This window comes from Trachypithecus francoisi, unplaced genomic scaffold (genome assembly GCF_009764315.1).
Source record: "Trachypithecus francoisi isolate TF-2019V2 unplaced genomic scaffold, Tfra_2.0 Lachesis_group20, whole genome shotgun sequence".
In the NCBI taxonomy this organism is placed as follows: Eukaryota; Metazoa; Chordata; class Mammalia; order Primates; family Cercopithecidae; genus Trachypithecus; species Trachypithecus francoisi.
In genome coordinates, this window is record NW_022681466.1 from 52,742,224 (window position 1) to 52,752,906 (window position 10,683).

Sequence of the window (10,683 nt, forward strand, 5' to 3'; positions counted from 1 at the left end):
CCTGGCTAACACAACACAGTGAAACCCCGTGTCTACTAAAAATACAAAAAATTAGCTGGGCGTGGTGGCGGGCGCCTGTAGTCCCAGCTACTCAGGAGGCTGAGGCAGGAGAATGACGTGAACCTGGGAGGCGGAGCTTGCAGTGAGCTGAGATCGCACCACTGCACTCCAACCTGGGCGACAGAGCCAAGACTGTGTTAAAAAAAAAAAAGTCAGTGATCCATGCCCCTGTCTCCTTCCTTAGACTCTTTCAGAAGAGACTGTTCAGAGGTGCAGCACAGATGAACCTACAAAGCTGTTCATCAAAGCATCACTTACAATGGTGAAAAGGCAGAAGAATCGCTGAATTCCACCAAGGCGGAGCAACCGAGGAAATCGTGGGTAGAACACTAGGGAGCCACAAGAAACGACATGTTTGAGAGGATATTTATAGCACAGGAAAATGCTCATAATCTAATGCTACACAAAAAGGGCAGGATACAAACCAAGGCGTATTTGAAGAAAGAGGGTGGCATGGTTGTCCATCCACTGCTTTCACGGACTGGACTAAGTGATCCGGATCAGAGAGGGGCGAGAGATCTGCTTCCTGCCTGAGCCCTGTGAACAGCTGAAATCACTCGTGTGTCTGCAGGAATCATTCTTACATTTGCTATTCTGAGATAACTTCAAACCTACACAAAATTTGCAAGAATAAAAAACACCCTGCCACATACTCTTCACCTACATTCACCCATTATTAACATTTTATCGCATTTATTTTCTCTCTCATTCTTTTTTTTTTTTTTTTTTTTTTTTTTTTTTTTTTGAGACGGAGTCTTGCTCTGTCGCCCGGACTGGAGTGCAGTGGCCGGATCTCAGCTCACTGCAAGCTCTGCCTCCCAGGTTCATGCCATTCTCCTGCCTCAGCCTCCGGAGTAGCTGGGACTACAGGCGCCCGCCACCTCGCCCAGCTAGTTTTTTGTATTTTTTTAGTAGAGACGGGGTTTCACCGTGTTAGCCAGGATGGTCTCGATCTCCTGACCTCGTGATCCGCCCGTCTCGGCCTCCCAAAGTGCTGGGATTACAGGCTTGAGCCACCGCGCCCGGCCTTCTCTCTCATTCTTTGTTTGTTTGTTTGTTTTTGACGGAGTCCCACTCTGTCACCCAGGCTAGAGTGCAGCGGTGCGATCTTGGCTCACTGCAACTTTCATTTCCCGGATGCAAATGATCCTCCTGCCTCAGCCTCGCCGGTAGCTGGGACTGCAGGTGTGGACCACCATGGTTGGCTTATTTATTTATTTGTATTTTTAGTAGAGACAGGGTCTCACTGGGTTGGCCATATTGGTCTCAAACTCCTGATCTCAAGTGGTCTGCCCGCCTCAGCCTCCGAAAGTGCTAGCATTACAGGTGTGAGCCACCGCACCCAGCCTGTTTTTCACATTTCTATTTGATGCTCCGGAATTCAGAGCTCTAAGAGGAGGCTACCTGGGCGACCTGCCTGCAGTAGGGGTGGACAGGCTGCCTCCCAGCTGCTCTGAGGATGGCCCTGGGTCTGAGGGAGGGTGTTGCACTCTGGTGTGTTTGCGATTGGCCTTTGCAGATGTAAACACCGAGCCTCCCTCAGGAACCCAGGGCAGGCGCCCCTGGGAAAAGGAATGGCTTCTTCTTTCCTCCCTCAGTCCCTTTCCTGAATGCCTATGTCACTTCTGGGCACACAGAGGCTCAGCTTGCAGGGAGCTGCTCTCCAGGTGAGGCTGAGATTTGGGGGCTCTCTGTGTGCCCCATCTGCTCCAGCACACTCTCCTCAGATGGGCCTCCTCTGTTCTCTGCTCTGTGCTCCCTGCAAGGAGTCCAATCCTTGAAGGCGGGAGAGTCCAGAGAAGAAAAGAGCCAAATGGAGGAAGAGGACCCTGGAACCCTTGGGTGCAGCAGAGCTCAGGAGGTGACGCATCTGGCCCAGCTCTGCTCCTCTCTGCCAGTTCCCGAAGCCAGAAGTAGGCAGCTCCGTTTTCCCATCTTTTCAGAGGAAGTGTTGAGTCCAACAGGATGGGGTTCAAATCCCAGCCTCACCACCGATTCTGGACAAGTTTATTCTCCTTTCTTAGCCTCTTTCCTCATCTGGCAAGGGGGGCTGTCTGAGAACTAAACCTGAGAAGGCGCAGGAAGGGCTTCCCGTGGCTTCTGCAAAGAGCTCCATGAACACTCGCTCTCCTTCATCCGAGCAGCAATCCTCGCTGGGCCTCAGGTGCAGGGGGTAGCGGGGAACAAAACACCATCCTTGCCCTTTTGCAGCTTACAGTCTAGCGATTCTCATCATTAGTACATGTGGCCAAAGGCCCCTGGCTGTCTTGTAGGCTGTGGGGTTGAATATGAGCCTCTGGTTGGTGTGGAAAATCTGGGAAACAGGTGGAAAGGGCAGCTATTTGGACCCAGCAAGGGTGCTGGGGCCATCAGGTTACAAGTGGCAGCGCAGGTGAACTCAGGCCTTCTCACCTGAGGCTTGTCAGATACTAGGGACAGGAGGCACCCAGATTCCTCTGAGGAGCCACAGGGCCAGCCAGGCCTCAAGAAGAACAGAGTGTCAAAGTTCAGGGGACCCTGTCTGTCACCCCTTCAGGAGCCAGTGTCCCCACAGGGCCCTGACAGAGCACAGCTGAGCTTATCCCACTTTCTCTGTATCTCTTTCTGCCTTCAGCTTCCTCCGTGGCGGCCTTTGTTTTTCCTGACCATCTTTGATGGCTCTCAAATTTCATCCCCGCCCCACAGAGAAAAGGTTGCTGAGTGGCCAGCCATCCAGCATGAGGATCCCCTGCAGCAGCTCGCTCAGGCCAGGCCCCCCTCAAGATGCTGGTTCCATGAATGGACAGAGGCTCCTGCCTGTCTTGTCACTGGGGCCCTGGTGGGGAGGGACAGTCAAGGAGCACAGGCAGGATTTGTGCAAAAGATCTGGCCTGTGGCTCCTACCTTGATAGGGGCTGTGGGCTTCCAACCTTCCCAAGATTCCCCATGCAGAGCCAGGGCCTAAGCCTTGGACCCTTTGGTCATCCAGGCCCCTCTAAGGCCCTGGGCCCACCAAGACCTCTAGCCTTGAAGCACTATGGTCCCCAGCTTATGTAAAACTTGGCATGAGTGAGAAACTCAACCACAGCGGGCGAAGACTGCCACCTCTTTCCAGCCTGTCTTTCCTCCACCACACTTTGGGGAGGTGAGGGGTCTCAGACTTGATCATCAGGGGGTGCTCGGGCACCTCTTGCATAGGAAAGTTGTTTCCGGGCTCCCCAGCATGGGCTTGGCTTCCAGGAGCCCTTCCTCCTCCTGGGCTGACTCACCTGCTTGGCACCAGGACACAGGAGATTCAGGGCCAGGGGCGGGGTCCTGCGGTTGTGGGCTGCACGTGGGTGGTGAAGGCGAATCCGAGTTGAAATGCATAGAGGCTCTCTAGGACACAGTGCGAATGTACCGGCAATCCACCCACCGATTCCAACACCTGACCAAGATCCCCAGATGCAGAGCAGGCAGGCTTTGCCCGTAGCCATGGAGAAACCAAACCACTGGGAGGTTCCCTTCCCATCTCTACAAATGTGCTGTTCCCAGGAGCTCTGCCTACCTTGAATGCCCCATTTCTAGCTCTAGGATTTGCATCTGACAGTGGACTGTGTGTTTATGAAGGGAAGACCACAGAAAAGAATCTTTTGGGAAAATAAATGATCTTCCCGCTTGGCCTGCTTTGACAATGTAGATTTTCCTTGCACTTGGAGCTTTCCTTCTCTAGGCTATTCTCAATATAACAGTGGATGTGAGTTTGGCCCTGGAGCCAGACTACCTGGATTCAAAGCCACTTGCCACTTCCTAAGTGTGAGCCGTGGGACCTAAGGTGAGCTATGGAGCTCTAGGTCCCTCACCTGTGAAACGGGAAGGACCACGGTGCCCATGTTGCATCATACACTTGCATATGCAGGCACAACCTGCTTACAAAAAGCAAGGAGCAGGGTAAGGGAACAGCTATCTTGATCATGTTCCCCAGAAGCAGAGCCTGATTTGTATGGCAGTGACTGATGAAGGGCAGGCACCCAAGGAGAGCGGTAAGGGAATGGGGGTCACTGACGGAGAGGGGAGAAGCCATGCAAGGCTGTGGCCCCAGGCAAAATCCCACAGAAGCAGGTCCCTTGGGGGACTGTGGAGTGGAGTCACATCTCCATTTCCCAGCCTGAGCTAAGGATACACGTGTCAGTCATTAGTGAAGGGCCATCATGCGGCAGGGGGACAGTTCCAGCTCTCTGCAGAAAGGGCCAAGGGACTCCAATAGCCTGATGACGGTCTTGCTGCAAAGAGTCATAGGTGTGGACAGTTGGAAACCAAGGCCATTCAGGCCAGGAAAGGGGCGCATGGGAAGGTGCGAGGGGTCACGTTTCTGTGACTTGCCGGTGGAGAGTGGACAGTAGCCACACAAGACAAAGGTGAGCGTTCTGAATTCAGAGACCAGAATGGAGGCTTTCGCAAATATGCATGCACCATGCTTTTTCATGGGCTAGTCTATCTGGAAGATCATTCCAGGCTGCAGTGTGTAAAGCTACCTCATTCTTCTTTTTCACAGTTGCAGAGTTCACTGAGTGGCTACATTATTATAGAGCTCACCAACCTCTATTGATGGGTATTTAGATTCTTTCCAATCTTGCTATTACAAGAAAAACATACCACAATAAATATCCTTGTACTGGGGCCATCAGCACATTTGCAAGTGTCCCTGTAAATTTCTAGGAGTAAGTTTTCAGATCAAAAGGCATGTGCATTAAAAAAAAATGTTGATAGTGGCTGTATCAGTTTATACTCCAACCAGTAACGTACGAGAGAGCGTGTCTCCCACACCCACGCCAACACAGTGTTATCATAGTTTTGGATGATTGCCAATCTGATAGGTGAAAAATGGTCTTGAACTATAGTTTCCATTTGCACTTCTCTGATTATAAATAAGGCTAAACATTGTTTATAAGCTCCAAGTCCATTTCTACTTCCTGTTCTGTGAACTACCTGTTCATGTCCATACTTGTGGACTTTTTTTCTGTTTTGTTTTTTTCTATTGCAGTTTTATTTGTCTTATTGATTGGTAGGAACTCTTTATATATTAAGGAAATTTGGATCTTGTGTAGAGTGACTTGAGGATGAAAGCAGAGAGAATTCATTCATCCAAGGGCTTCCCATTGGTTCTGCTACCTAAATATCATATCCAAACTAGTTATTTCCAGTATGTGGATTTTTACTTCTTCTTTTGGTTCTGTGAGCTAACCTATAACCTCCTGGCACATTCCTTGCTTTCTTTGCCTTGACTGGACTTAGCCAGAGTTGATTTTGGTGGTGTAAGGAGTCTTGATGTATCCACTCTCCCTCACCAGGTTGAGTTTCCAAAGAGGAGGGTCTGAGTTGATGTCGTTCCCATCTTCCAGCTGAGATTCTCTGCTTTCTCTGTGGGTTCCTCAACTTCCAGGTCCAGACAACTAGTGACCCTTCCTAACCAGCTTGCTCAGGGGTGTTTGCAGCCTCCTCTGGCCTGTCCTTGTGTCTAGGCCAGGGGCCCTGCTTTCTTCACTTGGAAGATGATGTCACTGATTGATTTAAGAGCTTGCTTGGGCCGGGCGCAGTGGCTCAAGCCTGTAATCCCAGCACTTTGGGAGGCCGAGACGGGCGGATCACAAGGTCAGGAGATCGAGACCATCCTGGCTAACCCAGTGAAACCCCGTCTCTACTAAAAAATATAAAAAACTAGCTGGGCGAGGTGGCGGGCGCTTGTAGTCCCAGCTACTCGGGAGGCTGAGGCAGGAGAATGGCCTAAACCCGGGAGGCGGAGCTTACAATGAGCTGAGATCCGGCCACTGCACTCCAGCCTGGGCGACAGAGCGAGACTCCGTCTCAAAAAAAAAAAAAAAAAAAAAGAGCTCGCTTGGGCTCTCAGCTCTGGGAGTGTAGGCAGCGGGTCTCCCTTGATAATTGTGTCCCAGAGCTTCAAAGGTGAGGGCCAGCAGGGCCCTTGGGGATCTTGGGGACCAACCACCACAGTGGACAGAGGAGATGTGGTGCAGAGGGGGAGCTGGTGCAGGCCACATACTGTGTTGGGGGACACCTGTGGACCCAGGACCCTTATCTGAATCACTGTTGAGGGCTGGTTCATTCTTTTGGCAAGCACTCCTCAATGGCTGGATTCCCCAGCTTAGAGGCAGGGCCGTGCCATAGTGAGAACCGACTCTACATGCAAAGGCAACCATAACTGCCCTGCAGGCCAGGGACAGAGGAGTCTGTTTGGGGAAGTGGGGAGGTGGCTCAGAGGGGGTGGCCTGGAAATACTAGCTTGTGTTGGGGCATGGCAAATGCAAAGGCCCTGAGGCAGGAGAGAATGAGCATTTTGAGCATGGAGGCCACAGGGAGAGGGTCCCAAGTGCAGGGATGTGGGTTGGAGAGACTGTCCTCCAACCAAAACCGTAACCAAGACCTGGCAGAAATGGAAACAACGGTCAAAGAGCCTTCTAGGCAGGGGAAGTGGCCAGGGAAGGCCGTGCAGCTGGAAGGAGCTGCAGCGCTGCGAGGAAATGTGGCTCCAGACTGGCTGGGACAGAGAGTGTGAGCCGGAGCAGTCAGACAGGATGGGGTGGACACAGGCGGGATCCCGCTCGTTGGTCTGGTAGGCTTTTATTCCAAGTGCACCTGGGAACACTGCGGTGGCCCTGGTGTTTCTAGTGGGCAGGCCGTGGCACCATGTGGGAGTGAGTGCTCCTTCCATGGCCACGAAAAGGGCCTTAGAGATTGTGGCAGAAGCTGTCCCACCACCCACACCCCAGGCCCGGCCACAGGGATATGGGCCATGCTTCTGGCTGCCTGGGGCTTTCTCTGCGACACACTGCACCCTATGAGGAACCACAGAACCAACTCCATCACCGTCAACCCAGAACAGCTGGCAGCCAATGCCCAGTGAGAACTGGGTTCAACACCCCAGCTGGCTGGCTGGGCTGGGGAGCCTCTGAGGTATGTTCCGCTCCCCCAGGGAGGGAGCTCCACGTACCCGCAGTGCTCCCTGTCACCCCCTCCACCCTGCCAGGAAGGGATCCTCCCCCAGGGATGGAGGTTCAGGTGCCCAGAGCGCTCCCTGGCACAGCCTGTCCTGGCTCCTTCTCTTGCCTGCCTCACTTCCTGCCTCATTTCCTGATTCAGCAACTGGTGTTTTCTGGAGCCCTCCACATAAGCTGAGATCCTCCTCTCAGGCTGGGGGAGCCTACCATGGCCAGGGCTCTTCCCAGAGACATGTGTCCCCACTCTCAGGCCCCAGCCACTCGATATTACCTGACGTTCCTGAACTATGACTCCCACAAAAGGCTAGGATCCATCCTTCCTGATCACCGCTGAACCCCCAACTCCAGGCAGAGCCCCTACGCATCATAGACTCCTGGTGGGTGTTGTTGGAGGGATGGTGAGGCGGGCCCGGAAGGCCAGAGAGGCTGAGGAACAGCCCCCAGGCCAGGGAGAGAGAGGCTCAGCCAGACCTCCTGGGCCAGAAGCCCTCAGACCTTGCACCAGGTAACCGGCTGCAGGTGAGGGACAGGCTGTTCTGAGCAGAGGCTGAGTCCTGTCCATAGCAATCCTGTCGAACCTGTCTGGCCGGGTACAGAGCTGCAGGGCCCACGTCCACGCTCAGGGGCAGGTGTCGTCAGGCGAGGACCATCAGGCAGCTTTCCCCCTCCAGGGCCCCTCCCTAGACAGGGCTCACATCAGACTTGCCCAGGGTCACAGCCCAGGGCAGAGTGTTTGGCGCGTCTAAGGACCAATATAGATTCCAGAATTCATTCATGGTTGCTGAACATTCCAATGCCAGACTCCAGGTCTGGGGCTGAGGACATGGGATGGGCAGGAGGGGTCTGCTGTCTGATCTGATGGATCTTCCATCCTGGATGGGCAAGGGGCAGATAAGAACCAAGTGGACACACAGGGAGATGGGAACTCAAGGCTGGGTTGACAGTGGCAGCTCTGTGGGCCAAGGACAGAGGAGACTGTTTGGGGGATTGGGGAAGGTGACTTGGAGGGGGCGGACTACAAAGACTAGCTTGGGTTGGGGCATGGTGAGTACAAAGGTCCCGAGGCAGGAAAGAATGAGGATTTTGAGGCCCTGAGTACAGGCTGGCAGTGGGGAGAAAGGAGGCAGGAGACGGGGGTGAGGGGGCAGGCCTCAGGGCCAAGAAGCCATGGGGACAACCAAGTGTGGTTCTGGGGGCACGGAGGAGCCAAGAGGAGAGGGTGAGATGGAAGGTGGCCAGACTCCATTTGTGTTTTTAGCAGACCCCTGCAGTCAGGACTTGGGATCTGGACCAGAGGAAGGGAGAGCGACATCTGGGCTGTGACCATTTTCACTGCAAGGGACCTGGGAAGGGGAGAGGGCGTGAAGCGGCCCTGATGTGGCTTTCTATTGGTTACCTCATGCCGCACTCTCCGCTGCCCCTTCCCACTTAACACTTTAGGAAACAGGTTCAGAGAGGGGAAGGGAATGGCCCGAGGTCCCGTGGCCCGGAATTGTACCTAGACAGGTGCACCTGGTCCCCAGACTGCTCTCTTCTCACCACCCCACACTGCCCCCAGTCTGTCAGGTAAGAAATTTTGAGGGGGAAGGGAGAAGGAAATTGAACCGGGAGGTGATTACGGCCTCTCATGCACAACTGGGAAGCAGGCGAAAGGCCAGGCAGCCTAGCCCCTGCTTCCAGGGTCCCCAGAGCTTGTTATTGGTATGTTGTGCTCACTTCCCTGTCCAGGAGTGAGAATCGGCTGTGTCTGACTCCCCGGGGAGGCTGTGCCCCCAGCCTGGGCCCTGTGGGTACTTAGTCATCTCACACCCCAAAGTCACTCTGAGCTCTGACGTAAACTGACCACTGAGCTTCAACGAATTGAGTGTCAAGTGCAGGAACAAGGTTGGATCCCACCCTCTCCAAGCCACGGCCTGGAGTGATGAGCCACCTCCGCTCTGACCTCACCTCCTCCCAACTCCCTGGCTCCTTCGGCAGGGGGCCTGGCCAGCCTGTTCAACCACTCTGGGTTCCAGGCTCCTCAACTGGAAGGAGATGCTCCTTGGAGTTCCTCCTGGCAAGTCTGGGCAAGCCAGCCTGACGGCCAGCCTGCAACTCCTTGCCCAGAACTCTGTCAATTCCACCAGTGCCTGTCACGGAAACCGCATGGCCACCAGCTTCAGGTGACAGGCCTCTCGCCTAGGTGATGAGCTTCCCAGGCCCATGCTATGGTGTGTACTTTTTCCTAGGAAGAGAGTCAAGAGCAAGGGTCCCATCCTGGTGGTCCTCAGCCCACAACTGGCCCACAGATGTTTACTTGGGTTGACACAATAGTTTCATTTATTTATTTATTTATTTATTTTGAGACAGAGTCTCCCTCTGTCACCCAGGCTGGAGTGCAGTGGTGCCATCTCGCCTCACTGCAAGCTCCGCCTCCTGGGTTCCCACCATTCTCCTGCCTCAGCCTCCCAAGTAGCTGGGACTACAGGCACCCACCACCACGCCCAGCTAATTTTTTTGTATTTTTAGTAGAGACGGGGTTTTACCGTGTTAACCAGGATGGTCTCGATCTCCTCACCTTGTGATCCGCCTGCCTTAGCCTCCCAAAGTGCTGGGATTACAGGCGTGAGCCACTGCACCCTGCCTAGTTTTACATTTTTAATGCATTGCCAACATTTGAACATGAGTAGTTTTCACACAGAAAGATGGCTCATTGGCTTCTCTGAAACATTGGATGACTGGGTGCCCTGCAGGGCCACAGTGAGCCAGAGGTGGGGGACACGGGCTCCAGACAAAGCCCATGCTCAGCAGGCCACACCAGCCATCGACACTGCAGGCCTTGTCCTTGGGCATCGGAGTAATGGTCTAGAATTTCCTTCACATGGTCAAAGGAGCCTGTGACCCAGAAATGGTAAGTAAGGTCCAATTCTCACCAACAAAGCAGGCATGACCTCAGACAAGTCCCTACCCCACTCTGGGCCTCAGTTTCTCCTTTAGTAAGGAGGTGGGTGAGGGTCCTGTCCTGCTCCGGGAACTGGCGATTTGGGAAGGCGGAGACATTCCCAGAATCCCCCAGAGTCCTGAAGACGCCCACGCCCTTTGTCCTAGTGATCCTGAGAAAGGCCACAGTGATAAAGCTGTGGGTGGCCAGATGACAGCATTCTTGAGCCTCAGACGAAGTGGGAGGGGCCCACCCGCTCAGCTCCTCGTAGCCCAGGGCAGCAGGGACAGTGCCTGCTGGGGCCGTGGGCGGCCCGATGCCAGCCCCTACTGGCATTTCAATGATGCCATAAGTGCCGGGCCACAGCAGGGAGCCGCACAGTCATATTTTGCAAGGTTCCGAGGAAAGAATGCCAGCGTGGTAGGAGGGGAGACCAGTGCCCTCCCTCCCGCCCCTCTGGGCTCCATCTGAAGCTGGTTCCTGAGAAGCACGATTGTGCCTTTCCCCTGAAGGAGGGGCCCCCAGCTGTACTACAGACCCACTGACTTGTTTCCCAGCTCAGCCCACCCTGGGAGCAGAGCTAGGCAGGGCCTTGGTGAAGTGGGTGCAGGGCTGGCTTGGCCTGGTCATGACACTGGGATAAGGAAGCCTGCTCTCCTCCCACCACTTCCAGTTCACAGGGGAATCTGAAACAGCCTCTCCTCTAGGCCTAGGGGTGCCTTTCAGCCA